Genomic DNA, 15,254 nt, shown 5'->3' with positions numbered 1-15,254 from the left:
TATTTACTGGATTGCTGGTATCTCGCACCATTCTATTGCTACCTCCCCGAACTGTTTTTCCAGAGCGTGTCTGACCTGCAAATATCTAAAAAAAAAAAATTAAAAAATAAAACTTTTTGGGGATTGCAAACTGGTCCCTTAATTCCTGGAATTGTTTCAAATTACCATTCTGGTGAATGAACTTTATGCCTCTTTTCCCATTCCCTTATTTGGCCTATTTTTTTTGTATCTCGCCCAACTTATTAGCCCATAGGGGGGAGTACTCAGTAAACCCCCTATACCCCAGTATTCCTTTAGTTTCCCACACTTTTTTTTTTTTATCATCAAATCTAGGGTAGGAATACCTTGTGTAGGGATCCCTGACTCTACTGCCTCTACCAGCGTCCTACCAAGAAATTGTTCAAGGGTGTGTTTTTTTTTTTTTTTTTTCCCCCCTCTTACACCACTCTCCATGTCCCCTCCACCCATATGTTGTAGCTGAGCTGCTAAAAAATAGCTGAATGGGTGTGGGAGTGCCACTCCCCCCTTCATTGCTTGGAAGTTGCAGGGTCTTTAAGCTGATGCGTGCTTGGCCCCCTTTCCAGATCAGTTCTCTAAATGTGGAATCTACCTTTATAGAACCATTTCCTGTAGATCCATATTGGAGAATTATGTAGAATATACAGAAGTTGCGGTAGGAATATAATTTTAATGAAGTTACATCGGCCTGCTGCCGATAAAGGAAGTTTCTTCCAGATGTTAATGTTGTCCTTAAATTTAGATAATAATGGAACTAAGTTATTCACTATATACTGTTTGGGGTCTTTGGTGATATAAATGCCCAGGTATTTCATTTGGCTCACTATTTGCAGACGTGCAGCTTCTCGGGGTAAAGGGCTATCTAGGGGATCAATTGGTAATATACAAGATTTCCCCCAGTTTATCTTTAATCCCGCAAGGTCTCCAAAGATTTTAATTCTATACATTACTTCCCCTATTGAGTTCTGTATATCTCCGAGAAGCAGAAGGAGGTCGTCGGCGAATAATATTTTTTTTCTTCCTCCTCTCCTATATCTTTTTATCTCCCCATTTGCTCTAAGGGACATGGCCAGGGGTTTGATCGTCATAGCAAACAGGAGGGGCACCCCTGTCTCGTACCCCTCTTCAGTCGAATCCCAGCAGAGCTATCATTTATTTATTCTTATCCTTGCTTCCGGGGATCTATACAACATTTTTACCCATTTTACAAATACCGGTCCCACCTGGAATTCTTTCAAAACTCTCCAAGTAGCTCCATTCTAGGGTATCAAAGGCCTTGGCGGCATCCAAAGAGGACAGCCCTCTGACCGTCTCCATCCACTGGTATTTGAAGATTTAAATAAACCTGTCTTTTATGTTTATGCTCATAGATCGACCAGGCATAAAGCCTGATCAGGGTGGATGAGTTTCTCTATCACTCTGTTTAGTCTAGCCGCCAAGATCTTTACAGCTAGATTCAATAAAGAAATGGGTCTATATGAAGAGGGGTTGAGGGGGTCTTTGTTTTCTTTCAGTATCACTATTGTGGTTGATTCCGTCATTGAAGGGGGGAGCTCCCCTTTTCTTATCGCCCAATTAGACTTTTAACAATTCTGGAATTAGCACCTCGCCAAAATGGCAGTAGATCTCCACCCGCAGGCCATTAGGGCCTGGGGCTTTTTGTCACGCCATTTCCTGCACAGTACGCTGGATCTCCTCCATCGTTATAGGGCCGTCGAGAATAGCACTATTCCTTAGAAAGGCAAGGGATTGTCAGTGCCCTGAAAAATTTATCCATTTCCTCCCCTTCCTCATCCTGGTTGGAGTGGTATAAATCCTCATAATGGGCTCTGAATCTCTCTAGTATAACTGACTTATCTGTAGATATCCTGCCCTCTGCTGTACTAATCCTTGGCACCATAGATGGTGGTGAATTTGTTCTCACTAAATGTGCCAGCATCCATCCAACCCTTTCACCTTCCCCAAATGCTAGTTGTTTCTGAAAATATATATTTATTTTTCAGCTTTCTCTAGCATTATTAGGCTGCATTCACACCTCAGCGTAGCGGTTTTGAGCGTTTTTACCTGCATATCCGCGCAACGTTTTGCGGGTTTTTTAACTTTGGCGTTTTTTTTTTCAGCCAATAGGAAAATATTCTTCTTCTTTTTTTTTTTTTTTTTTTTTTCATCTGTCATTTCCTTATGTAAATTATATTTTCTCTTGAGCAGATACCGCGACAAAACGCCCATAGAAACGCTTGTTGTCGCGCTAAACGATTGAATTGAGCGTTTCTATGGGAATAAAAACGCCCAAATCAGCCAGATTCGCGTGACAAAAAAGGGTCCGGAACTTGTTTGAGCTTCAGGCGTAGGGCCTCAGGCGACTTGGAGTGGAGATGTGAACCATCTCCATTGAGAATAATGGATTTTTTCCCCTCCAGCGTTTTGTAGCTTCAGGCGTCAAGCTACAAAACGCTCAGGTGTGAATGGGGTCTTAGGCGATATTCCTGCTGCGCATTTAACCATAACCCTAAGTTATCAGGTGTTGAATCCTTTATGTACTGGTCTTCTAGGTTTACCACTCTTTGAAGCATATTCTTCCCTTTCCCTAGATTGCTTTTTAATTTTGGAGATCTACTGTATCAACAGGCCTTGAAGGTAAGCCTCCAATGTGTCCCACACAATCCCTGGCGAAGCCGTGCCCGTATTCAAGTCTACGTATTCTATTAGTGCGTTAAGTACTTCTTTTTGGTTCGCCCATGAGCTCCAGCCATGAAGGACTAATTCTCCACCCCCGGTAATGGTTTGCCTCCCCTCTATCCAGAGAGGCTATCATTGCTGAATGGTCGGAAAGACTTCTTGGCATATATTTTATTTTACTTACTAATGCAATTGCCTCGTCATTCCCCAAAATCATGTCTATCCTTGACAAGGTCGAGTGTGTAGTAGAGAAGCACGAGAAGGACCGGGGTTTTGGATTCTGAATTCTCCAAAGATCCTTCAGGCCCATTTCTCCCATAAACTGGGATAGGCGACTCTCAGTTGTACCCCATTGGGAAGCCTAGCCATTGTTTTATCGATAACCATATTAAAATCCCCCATTGCTATTAACCACTTAAGCCCCGGACCCAATTGTCAGCCTAAGGACCAGAGGTCTTTTTACAATTTCGCACTGCTTTTAACTGGTAATTGCACGGTCATGCAATGTTGCAACCAAACAAAATTTGCGTCCTTTTCTTCCCACAAATGGAGCTTTCTTTTGATGGTATTTGATTGCCTCTGCGATATTTATTTATTTATTTATTTTTTACGATGTAAAAGGAAAGACTGAAAACTTACAAAAAAAGAAAGATATTTTCTACTTTTTGTTATAAGAAAAATCGAATTAACTAAAATTTTAGTCATACATTTAGGCCAAAATTTATTCAGCCACATGTCTTTAGTAAAAAAAATGTCAATAAGCGTATATTTATTGGTTTGCGCAAAAGTTATAGCGTCTACAAACGAGAGTACATTTTCTGGAATTTACACAGCTTTTAATTTATGGCTGCCTATCATTTCTTGAGGTGCTAAAATGGCAGGGCAGTACACCCCCCCCCCCCCCAATGACCCCATTTTGGAAAGTAGACACCCCAAGGAAATTGCTGAGGGGCATGTTGAGCCCATTGAATATTTTTTTTTTTTTTTTGTCTCAAGTGATTGAATAATGACAAAAAAAAGTTTACAAAAAGTTGTCACTAAATGATATATTGCTCACACATGCCATAGTTATATGTGGAATTGCACCCCAAAATATATTCTGCTGCTTCTCCTGAGTACGGAAATGCCACATATGTGGGACTTTTTGGGAGTCTAGCCGCGTTCGGGACCTCGAAAACAAATCACTGCCTTCAGGATTTCTAAGGGTGCAAATTTTTGATTTCACTTCTCACTACCTATCAGTTTCGAAGGCCATAAAATGCCAAAAAAGCATCCCCCCCCCAAATGACCCCATTTTGGAAAGTAGACGCCCCAAGCTATTTACTGAGGCATGTTGAGTCCATGAAATATTTTGTATTTTGCCACAAGTTGCAGGAATATAACATTTTTTTTTTTTTGTACAAAGTTGTCACTAAATGATATATATTGCTCACACATGCTATGGGCATAAGTGAAATTACTCCCCAAAATAAATTCTGCTGCTTCTCCCGAGTACGGGGATACCACATGTGGGGGACTTCTTGGGAGCCGAGCCTAGCCGCGTACGGGACCCCGAAATCCAAGCACCGCCTTCAGGATTTAAATATAAAACGCTACCAAAAAAAAACTGTTAGCGATCGCAGGGATCAGGCCTGACTCTGCGAACACTGCAGTTATGTGTTTAGTGTTTTGTAAGTGACAGTGATCGATCGATACTGCACTTGGGTGGGCTGGGCGGAGGGGCAAAGCGCAGGTGCTAGCAGGTATCTGGACTGATCCCGCTAACAATGCGTTTTTTGGAACCCTAAACTGCTGGGGACGCTAGTATATATCTGATCAGATATTTATCTGTTCAGATACTATACCACTACGGGAGGTGTATGCGGTGTTAGCGGTACTGGCACTAACCTAGCGCTGCCTGGGGTGATGCAGACCCTGACCCTAAAACCTAATTGATATCACCCGCCTGGTGATCAGGGGGTTAAACCTTTACTGGGTAATAAATGGTGGGTGCCCTGATGCTATAAAAAGCTAACTAACCAGAGTCACCCGTAAAACTTATACGGTGATCAGTGGTGAAAGGGTTAACTAGGGGCAATCAGGGGGTTAAAATCTTTATTAGGTTTTTATATATAGTGTCAGGGACCCCCATATACTACCTGACGGGGAACCTAAATAACTGGCTAACCAGCGTCACCAGTGGCACTTATACGGTGATCGCTGGTGAAAGGGTTAACTCTAGGGGCAATCAGGGCATTAAAATCTTTATTAGGTAGTATATGGAGGTACCCAACGCTATAAAAACCTGGCGGTGAACCTAAAAAAAAAACTAGCTACCTAGCGGCACCAGTGACACTAATGCAGCGATCAGAAAAACGATTGCTTAGTGACACTGGCAAAAGGGGGTGAAAGGGTTAACTCTAGGGGCAATCAGGAGGTTAAACCTTTATTGGGGGGGGTAGGGGGCTACCCTGGACCTAACACGAACTGCCCTGACAGTTTTTACTGTCACAGCTGACACTAAATGCAGTGATCAGTAAATAAATGATCACTGCAATCAGTGACACTCGGGGGGGGGGGGGGGGGGGGGGGTAATCGTGGAGGTGATTTGTGTAACTACATGTCAGTGTAGTGTTTGGTGCACTTACTATGTGTTCTCCTCGTAGTCTGGTCAAAAACACCGCCCCGAGGAGAATGACATCACTTCCTCCCTGCCTGTGTTTACACTACACAGGCGGGGGAAGCTTCTCATTCGCCAGGAGCGATTAGAGAGGGGATGGCCAGAAACCAACGGCCATTCCCTCATTCCGGATCGCTCCTGAAGCAAAACGGACCGCCGCAGCCAGCGGAAGGGGGTCCGATCGGACCCCCCCACCCGCTGGAAGGCAAGCACATACATGTACGTGCTTGTGCCTGTCGGTGCCATTCTGCCGACGTACATTCCCATGTGGCGGTCCTTAAGTGGTTAATGGGACTCCCGGCTTATCGAACACAAACTCGACCAATTCATATAGAATATCTATAGAAAAGGGTGGTGGTATATACATATTAGCCAAGATCAAAATCTTTTCCTCTATTTTACCATATAAAAAAAATACCTCCCCTGCTCATCTATCTTAGACTGGAGGCAGTTAAAGGGTGTCCCTACTTTAATCAAAATACTAACCCCCCCCCCCCAGAAAAGGTGTGGACTGAGTGGTATTGGGTGGGAAACCTCACCCCAACCCAGCTGTGAAATAGTGGCGTTTGTAAAGTGTGTCTCCTGTAAGCAGAGGAACGTTACCCCATGTGACTTGGCCATTAACTTAACCGCTACCCCTTTCCTCAAATCTCCCAGGCCTCTAACGTTCCAAGAATATAGGGAAAAACTTCTCCTTAATGCTGTAGGTTCACTCAATAATACTTGTAGTGCTTATGCATATTATAAAATTTGTGTATCCCACCTTTTATTATTCAGTTTTATTGAACTTTTGTGACTACCATTTTCCCGTTGTTTCACTGTGGTTGAATGTGATTTATATAGTGCTCCACTTCTTTTGGATATACTTCTTACACTCTTCTCTGCACCTTACATACCAACTAACCCTTACGTGGATTACCCTCCCATCTCTCCAGTCGTGCCCACCACCCATCTCCTACACTCCTCTCATTGCCTCTCTAGCCACTTAAGGACCGCCACATGGCAATGTACGTCGGCAGAATGGCACCGACGGACACAAGCACGTACATGTGCTTGCCTTCCATCGTATTGGGGGTCCGATCGGATCGGCAGTCCGTTTCGCTTCAGGAGCGATCCGGGATGAGGGGACGGCCGTTGGTTTCTGGCTATCCCCTCTCGATCGCTCCTGGCGAATGAGAAGCTTCCCCTGCCTGTGTAGTGTAAACACAGGCAGGGAGGAAGTGATGTCATTCTCCTCGGGACGGTCTTTTTGACCGGACTGCGAGGAGAACAGAGAAAATAAGTGCACCAACACTACACTGACATGTAGGTACACATAGGCACTCAAATGGGCCCCCCCCCCCCGTCAATGTCACTGATTGCAGTGATCGTTTATTTACTGATCACTGCATTTAGTGTCAGTTGTGACAGTAAACTGTCAGGGCAGTTAGTGTTAGGTCCAGGGTAGCCCCCTAACCCCCCCCCCCATAAAGGTTTAACCCACTGATTGCCCCTAGAGTTAACCCTTTCACCCCCTTTTGCCAGTGTCACTAAGTGATCGTTTTTCTGATCGCTGCATTGGTGTCACTAGTGCCGCTAGGTAGCTAGTTATTTTTTTTTTTTTTTTTTAGGTTCACCGCCAGGTTTTTATAGCGCTAGGTACCCCCATATACTACCCAATAACGGTTTTAACCCCCTGATTGCCCCTAGTTAACCCTATCACCACTGATCACCGTATAAGTGTTACGGGTGACTGGTTAGTTTGCTTTTTATAGCATCAGGGCACCCACCATTTATTACCCAATAAAGGTTTAACCCCCTGATCACCCGGCGGGTGATATCAATTAGGTTTTAGGGTCAGGGTCTGCGTCGCCCCAGGCAGCCCTAGGTAAGTGCCAGTACAGCTAACACCCACGCGCTAAGCATAAACCTCCTGTGAATAAATAAATAAAGTCGCGCTATGGAAAAAACAAATCTCCTAAGTGATAGAAATGTGTGAAATAAATTGAAAATAAAAATATACTGGGTTAGAGCTGCCTGTGCCTGAAGCCCTCACTTCCTTATTGGGGAGGAGAGGGAAATGAAAATGTGAAATAAAAAGGTTATGGCGCTAAACCCTATTAGTGATGAGGTGAGTTGACTTATCAAATCCTAGTGTTTGATTTTTTGTATAAAAAGAGAAAGAAAAAGAAAAGAGCTGTTGGTGATACCGTGAAAAAAATATATATATCCTAATAGGGTTTAGCGCCATAACCTTTTTATTTCACATTTTCATTTCCCTCTCCTCCCCAATAAGGAAGTGAGGGCTTCAGGCACAGGCAGCTCTAACCCAGTATATTTTTATTTTCAATTTATTTCACACATTTCTATCACTTAGGAGATTTGTTTTTTCCATAGCGCGACTTTATTTATTTATTCATCTATATATAAGGGACCTATCGGACCCTAATTCAAAGTTGCAGCAATGGATATTTTTAAATATGTTAATAGCAGAATGGTAAACCTTGTGGAGGTATTTAATCAAGAACATGTGGTCATTAAGCAGGACTTGGATAGTTTATTCAAACACCTGAAACATAGCCTTGAGAAGCAATTAAGGGTATGGTGGGATGTGGCCATTCTTGAAAAGTATATAGCGGAACAAATTACACCCAGGAGATTAAGATGGGATGTCTCCCCAAATGATGCAATAAGCGATAGGCACCTTATGGAAGAGTGGTATCAGTTTTTCAATCAGAGTGAAAGAGCACTCCTACAAAAAATAGTGATCAGACGCCAACATAAATTGAAAAACATAGAAACAGAGATATCACAACTCAGGGATCAACTCATACCATTTAAAGAAACAGCAGAATATATAGATAGGGAAAAGATTTTACAAGAACACATAAAAAAGTATGATAAGGAAATACAACAAAAGAAGCAAAAGAAATTCAAGAGGGATGTGCTGGATTACAAAAACCAGCAGGTTTACAAATGGCAAATAGAGGGCAACTATAACGAGGAAGACAATGAACTATCCATAATGGAAGAATCCAGGGAAAACCCAACCCAAAACACAGAACAGGAGTGGAACCAACCCACACACACACAAGATGGAACAGTAAGAAATGACATTCCACACACACCAGGGTATAGGAGACCCGAAGGGAGGACAATAGGGGAATATGAGCAAGACAGATATAGGGGGAATCATACTCCCTATACACCAAATATTCCGAGACATCACAACAGATACTCTCCTCTAAGGGAATACCCCCAATACACCCCATTTAGAAACCGGAGGTTTGAAAGAGATTTTTTTCCCAGGGGACAGGAACACAGACCACCAGGCCCGAGAGATATGAGACATGGTCCCCAGAGAGATTGGAGACCATTTCGATATCCAATAAGGAATCAACAGTACGGGCCCCCCAGAAGAAATGGTGGATGGAACCCGAGATGGACCAGAGAAGACAATACGAGGAGGAACTATGGGGGAAACGGCCATCATCGGAATCAAAGAGGGGAAGAAACACACTGGATACAAGACAGAAGAGCAGAAAACGCATACGAGGAAAGAGAGGAGGCCTCCAGAAAAAGAAGAAGGGAACAATAGGGGAGGGCATTTATAATTTAAGTAAGGCGGTTTTTACGGAGGAAGAACTCAGGGTGCTGGACATGGGCTTAAAGTTTGCCCCAGATAAGGGACTAGATAAATTTGAAACATATATAGACCTCCAAAGATTTGTGAGAAAACTTAACATCAAAAAATTCTTTGCAACCAAGAATCCACATATGAAGGAAGACACTAACACATTTTACCAGCACTCGCAATTAAGAAACAATTCAACCTTCAATCCCAAAGTCCAGCAGGATGAAAACATTAAGGTCTTCAAAAAGATGGTCGAACATGACCTAAGGAATATAGAGGTGAGAAAAACCAAAGGAAAAGGAATATGGGACACCATTAAATCAATTGAAAAGAGAAAGGGGATTATCATCAGACCCGCAGACAAGGGAGGCGGCCTTGTCATTTTGGATAAACAAGACTATGAGAAAGAAATGGAGAACTTGTTAAATATACCTGACACATATAAAAAGCTGAAGAAAAACCCGAAATCAGAATATGAAACTAAACTTAAGAAATATATCAAAAAAGGCAAAGACCAAGGCATTTTGAATAAAAAAGAGGTGAAATACCTATTTCCAAAGGCGGCAAAGACCCCAGTTATTTATCACGTCCCTAAGATCCACAAAAATCAAACTCACCCACCTGGGAGACCCATAATAAGTGGAATCGATTCTTTGTTTTCCAGGTTGGGGGCATATGTGGATGGTTTCCTACAGCCCCTGGTGACAAAAGGAAGGTCATACTTAAGGGACAGTAAGCAATTACTAGAGGACTTGAATGGAATCCCCATTAGTGAAAGTGACATATTGGTGACAATAGACGTGGAATCGCTATATACAAATATAAAACAAGAGGATGGCATCAGTAGTGTCGAGTGGGCATTACAACGACTATCGGATTTAAAACAGGAACAAATAAGATACATCATTGAAGGCCTAAGGATGGCAATGACTTCGAACTATTTCTGGTACAATGGAACTTTCTATACACAGACGAAAGGCGTGGCAATGGGGGCAAAGTACGCTCCAAGTGTGGCGAACTTGTTTTTGAACCGATGGGAGGAAGAACAAATTTATGGAGTGCATAGGCAAAATTTGAAATTTTACCGTCGATATATAGACGATATTATATTGGTATGGGGAGGCACGGTAGAACAACTGCAAGACTTTTTTGGAGAAATCAATGACAATATATATCACATCAAATTCACAGGAAAGTTTAACACCCAGACTGTAGATTATCTGGACCTCCAAATTTACAAACATGAAGGAAATCTTGGCACCCGCACCTTCTTCAAGACCACGGATCGCAATGGGTACATCCCCACAAACAGCTGCCACCATTCTAGGTGGCTAGGGAACATACCCAAAGGCCAGCTTCTACGGCTATACAGGAACTGTAGCAAAATTGACGACTTTGATAAGCAGGCGGATATAGTCATCGAAAGGTTTAGGAAGAAAGGATATAAAGAAGAAAATCTCCGTAAATTAAAAAATGAAGTAAAACATATGGATAGGAAAAAACTAATTGAAGGCAAGAAAGTAAAACCAAAACAAAACCTCCATGACATCGCGTTCCTTACAGGGTATAACAGACAACATAAAGATGTAGAGCGTATCATCAAAAAACACTGGCCGATTTTACAAGCAGACAGCTCACTCCAGGCCATGTTGCCGAACAAACCACGGTTCATCTACAGGAGGGCTCCAACACTCCGAAACAAACTAGTAAAAAATGTGGTGGACCCACCAAAACAAATAAAAATTTCCGAAACCCTAAAAGGATTCTACAAGTGCGGAAATTGCCTCCCATGCAGAAATAGTAAAAAGACAGAAAAGAAGAAAACTACTTTTAATTCCACCTCTAATGGGAAAGAATATAAAATCAAAGAATTGATTACTTGTAACAGCTCCCACGTTACTTACGTCATTGAATGTCCTTGCCATAAGCAATATGTGGGAAGGACCACCAGGGAGTTAAAAGTCAGGATAAGGGAACATATTGCAAATATCAAAAAAGGCTTCCAGAAACAGTGTCTCCAAACACTTTAGGGATTTCCACAATCGGGACCCTGGACAAATGATTTTCTACGGAATAGACAAAATAAGAGGCCACTGGAGAGGGGAAGACAAAACGATCAAAATATCCAGGAACGAAACGAAATGGATTTTTAATTTAGACACCCTCCAGCCAAGGGGAATGAACATAGAATTAGACCTCAATTGCTTCTTAACTAACTTTTAATAGCCAATTGCTTCTTAACTAACTTTTAACAGTCAACTGTTTGCCTCAGCATTAGATAATGCTGGACGAACATTCCGTAGTTGAATGTTACCCATACACATACATAACACTACAGGATCCCGATAAGATCTAACCACATATATAAGTAACCTATCTACCCCAATATTAACATCACATGGCCCACACCTTCGGGTTCAGGTCGAATGTTATTCATTCAAAATACATTGGACGTGTCGGAATTACAACAAGACTGATCAAAATTATCTAAAAGTTCCCCTGTAGGAATCAAACATACAGTCACCTATAGGACGAAGTCAAACAGACCTTCTTAGCACCTTCATATATATCTATTTCTTAAGAATTTTATTTTATTTTATTTAATTCCTTCCCAAAAAAACTTTCCTCTTGGAAAACTTTCCTTTGGAATAATTTCTCCATTTACATCCACATATTAGTATGCATAAAAAACTTTTTTAAACATAAAAAACCCCTTAAATAATCAAATAATATTAAAAAACCTCTTAAATAATTTTTATAATTTTTATAATCTTTACAAATTTATGCGTTTTTTCAGTATTAATGTATACCCCCCTTCTTATGCATGAATTTTTATGTAAGAATTTTTTATATGTATGAATTTTATATACGTGAATTTTATGTATGTATTCCTATACATACATTTATTCAATGTATTTTTAGTGTCATTTAATTTTATTTTTATTTTTATTTTTATTTTTATTCTCTTAATTATAAACGTCCGGTTAAATGGGAAATACTAAAGAATGTCATTTAAACTGAGTATGGTTTATGGGTAGGCTGCAGTGCTCCAAGGCTAAGTATATCAGTCTTCCCTAAGGACACTAGGGGGAGTAATGGCATTCATCCCCAGTAGAGTAAGGGCATCCCACACCCAAAATGGCGCTGTTATTCTAGCGCAGGCGTAGTGGAGCACTGCACCCTATTTAAGCAATAAGGTGCACCAATATGGCCGCTCCAGAGGACGTCGTAGTGACGAAACGCGTAGGGCGTGGCCACGTTGTGTGCACTCGTTTGAGACGAACGGCGGAGTTTTTCCTATATGCACATGCTTTTAATGTAAAATGTGAGTAGATTTTAATATTAATAAACGAACGATTTGGTTAAGAACGTATTACACTATGGATATGTCTTCCCTTATATAATTAACGTTGGATACCATACGGACGGAACAACGAAGCTTCACCCAGTGCACCAGCAGCAGCCAGAGAGCGACACAGTGGCTTACATTGTGAAGGTCCATCCAGCCCCACAGGGGCATTAACTCTGGTGAGAGCATTCACATACTATAGCACAGAGTGGCGCACCGGGGATGAAGTTCTCTAATTGAAAGCCCGCACTATTTGCACGAATAAATCAAATACCCCCCATTGACTTTTTGTAACAATTACAAAAATAGTCTGAAGAGGCAGCACTACCAAGCCAAATATTAATTTTGGACTTATATTGGACACAGATGCGTCTTCATGCGATTATTGGTTGAAAATATTGTCTATTCGCACATTTAGCGACTTCATGCGATTTTATGGTTAAACTAGTTCTGATCCTTGGTTGTTCTGACCTTTAGTTGCTTTTTTGTACATTTTTTTGCACATGTTTGCACAATCTGTTTTACACTAACATACTGTTGAATATTAACATTATTTCCACTAATTTGCACATTTAATGAAGGTTTACATGTTTTTAGCAGGCTGATACGTATATGATAATTTAATACTCATTTTTTGTTTTTATTATAATGGAACATGAATGCTGACTCCACATTAATCACACACAATTTGTTTTGGATAAAATTGCTTTAGGATATATATATTTTTTTCACGGTATCACCAACAGCTCTTTTCTTTTTCTTTCTCTTTTTATACAAAAAATCAAACACTAGGATTTGATAAGTCAACTCACCTCATCACTAATAGGGTTTAGCGCCATAACCTTTTTATTTCACATAAACCTCCTGTAGTGGTATAGAATCTGAACAGATAAATATCTGATCAGATCTATACTAGCGTCCCCAGCAATTTAGGGTTACAAAAAAACACATTGTTAGCGGGATCAGCCCAGATACCTGCTAGCACCTGTGTTTTGCCCCTCTGCCCAGCCCACCCAAGTGCAGTATCGATCGATCACTGTCACTTACAAAACACTAAACACATAACTGCAGCGATCGCAGAGTCAGGCCTGATCGCTAACAGTTTTTTTTTTTTTTTTTTGGTAGCATTTTATATTTAAATCCTGAAGGCAGTGCTTGGATTTCAGGGTCCCGTACGTGGCTAGGCTCCCAAAAAGCCCCCCACATGTGGTATCCCCGTACTCGGGAGAAGCAGCAGAATTTATTTTGAGGTGTAATTTCACTTATGCCTATAGCATGTGTGAGCAATATATCATTTAGTGACAACTTTGTGCAAAAAAATTAAATAAAAAAATGTGTAATATTCCTGCAACTTGTGGCAAAATATAAAATATATTTCATGGACTCAACATGCTTCTCAGTAAATAGCTTGGGGTGTCTACTTTCCAAAATGGGGTCATTTGGGGGGGTTTTGTGCTATTTTGGCATTTTATGGCCTTCGAAACTGTGATAGTGAGGAGTGAATTCAAAAATATGCACCCTTAGAAATCCTGAAGGCGGTGATTGGTTTTCGGGGTGCCGTACACGGCCAGACTCCCAAAAAGTCCCACATGTGGTATCCCCGTACTCAGGAGAAGCAGCAGAATATATTTTGGGGTGCAATTCCACATATAACTATGGCATGTGTGAGCAATATATCATTTAGTGACAACTTTTTGTAAACTTTTTTTTTTTTTTTTGTCATTATTCAATCACTTGAGACAAAAAAAAAAAAAATATTCAATGGGCTCAACATGCCCCTCAGCAATTTCCTTGGGGTGTCTACTTTCCAACCGTAACCGTAATCTCGCTGGATAGAGCAAATCCTAAGTCACATTTGTTTGACGAAGTTTCCGCTTCACTTCCCCAAATTTGGCTCTCCTTTTTTTGAAGATCTGGAGAAAAATCGATACACGAGAGTCATTATACACAATCTTGCCCATTTCTCTAGCTTTACGTGCGATAATCTCTTTATCTTTATAAAATAATTTGCCAAAAACGGGGGGGGGGGGGGGAGGCTTGCGGAGGCTCTATGCGCCCTTTCAATAGCAAAAAGTGATGAAAGAGTGCCCTGTCCAAATGTGTCCCCAAAGCATTTCTCTAGGAAAGCTATGGGGTCTGGGCCTTCGCAATATTCTGGCAAACCCACTATACGGATGTTCTTCCTTCTTATCGTCTCCATTTCGTCTAGTTTGTTTTCCTGTTTAGTTAACTGCTCTTGCATAGACCTAATCTCTTGTACCAGAGGGGCCAGGTCGCCCTCAACCCGACCGACCCGGTCCTCTAAGACTGTAGTCCTTTCCTGTACTTTTTGAATATCCTGTCTGACGTAGGATAGTTCCTCCTGAATGATTATAAGTTAAGTGCTCATTCCTCCTAGGGATTCTCTGCAGGAATTGACTGCCATCAGTACCTCCTTTAGCGATGGCTCGGGTTCCCACTCTCCTTGAGGCCCCTCCTCGGGTAGCCCGAATGACCCTTCCGAACTTACACCAATGGACTGGCCCTGGGGTCTCTCCCCATCCCCCCCCCCTTCTGATACCATCGGGGGATGGCTCGGCCCATAGCTTTTCCTAACCCCCTTTGCACCTGATAACCTATTGGTTTGATTCTGCTGCCCCTGTTGGATGCCTTTCGGGGGAGTCTGGTTGAGCACCTGGCCAGGGTTAAAATTGGTAATAATGGGTTATCCTCGCGCTACAATGGTAAATTCAAGAAAACTGGTATGGTTGCAGCAAAAACACCGGCAGAGGTGCAAACCCTCCCCTCAAGTGATAGTAAGTGAACAAAAAATGGTGTTGCGCTCCACACAAAATTAATAAAATCTAATGACAAATTTGATAAATAATCGCATAAAATCTAAAAGACGCACTTATAATTTAAAGTAATTTTAATCGCATATCTACAAACTTTTGTGC

General features: G+C 41.6%; 1 protein-coding gene across 3 annotated transcripts in view; it reads left to right on the top strand.

The window, feature by feature from the left end:
• Positions 1-15,254, top strand: part of LLGL2 (LLGL scribble cell polarity complex component 2) — a 205,157-nt gene that overhangs the window by 59,540 nt on the left and 130,363 nt on the right. The gene's annotated exons all lie outside the window — the stretch shown is intronic.

Source organism: Lithobates pipiens, unplaced genomic scaffold (genome assembly GCF_037356315.1).
Source record: "Lithobates pipiens isolate NorthernLeopardFrog02 unplaced genomic scaffold, aLitPip1_a1.2 Scaffold_28, whole genome shotgun sequence".
Taxonomy (NCBI): Eukaryota; Metazoa; Chordata; class Amphibia; order Anura; family Ranidae; genus Lithobates; species Lithobates pipiens.
Note: the sequence above shows the minus strand (reverse complement) of the source record. Positions and strands in the feature narration are given on the sequence as shown.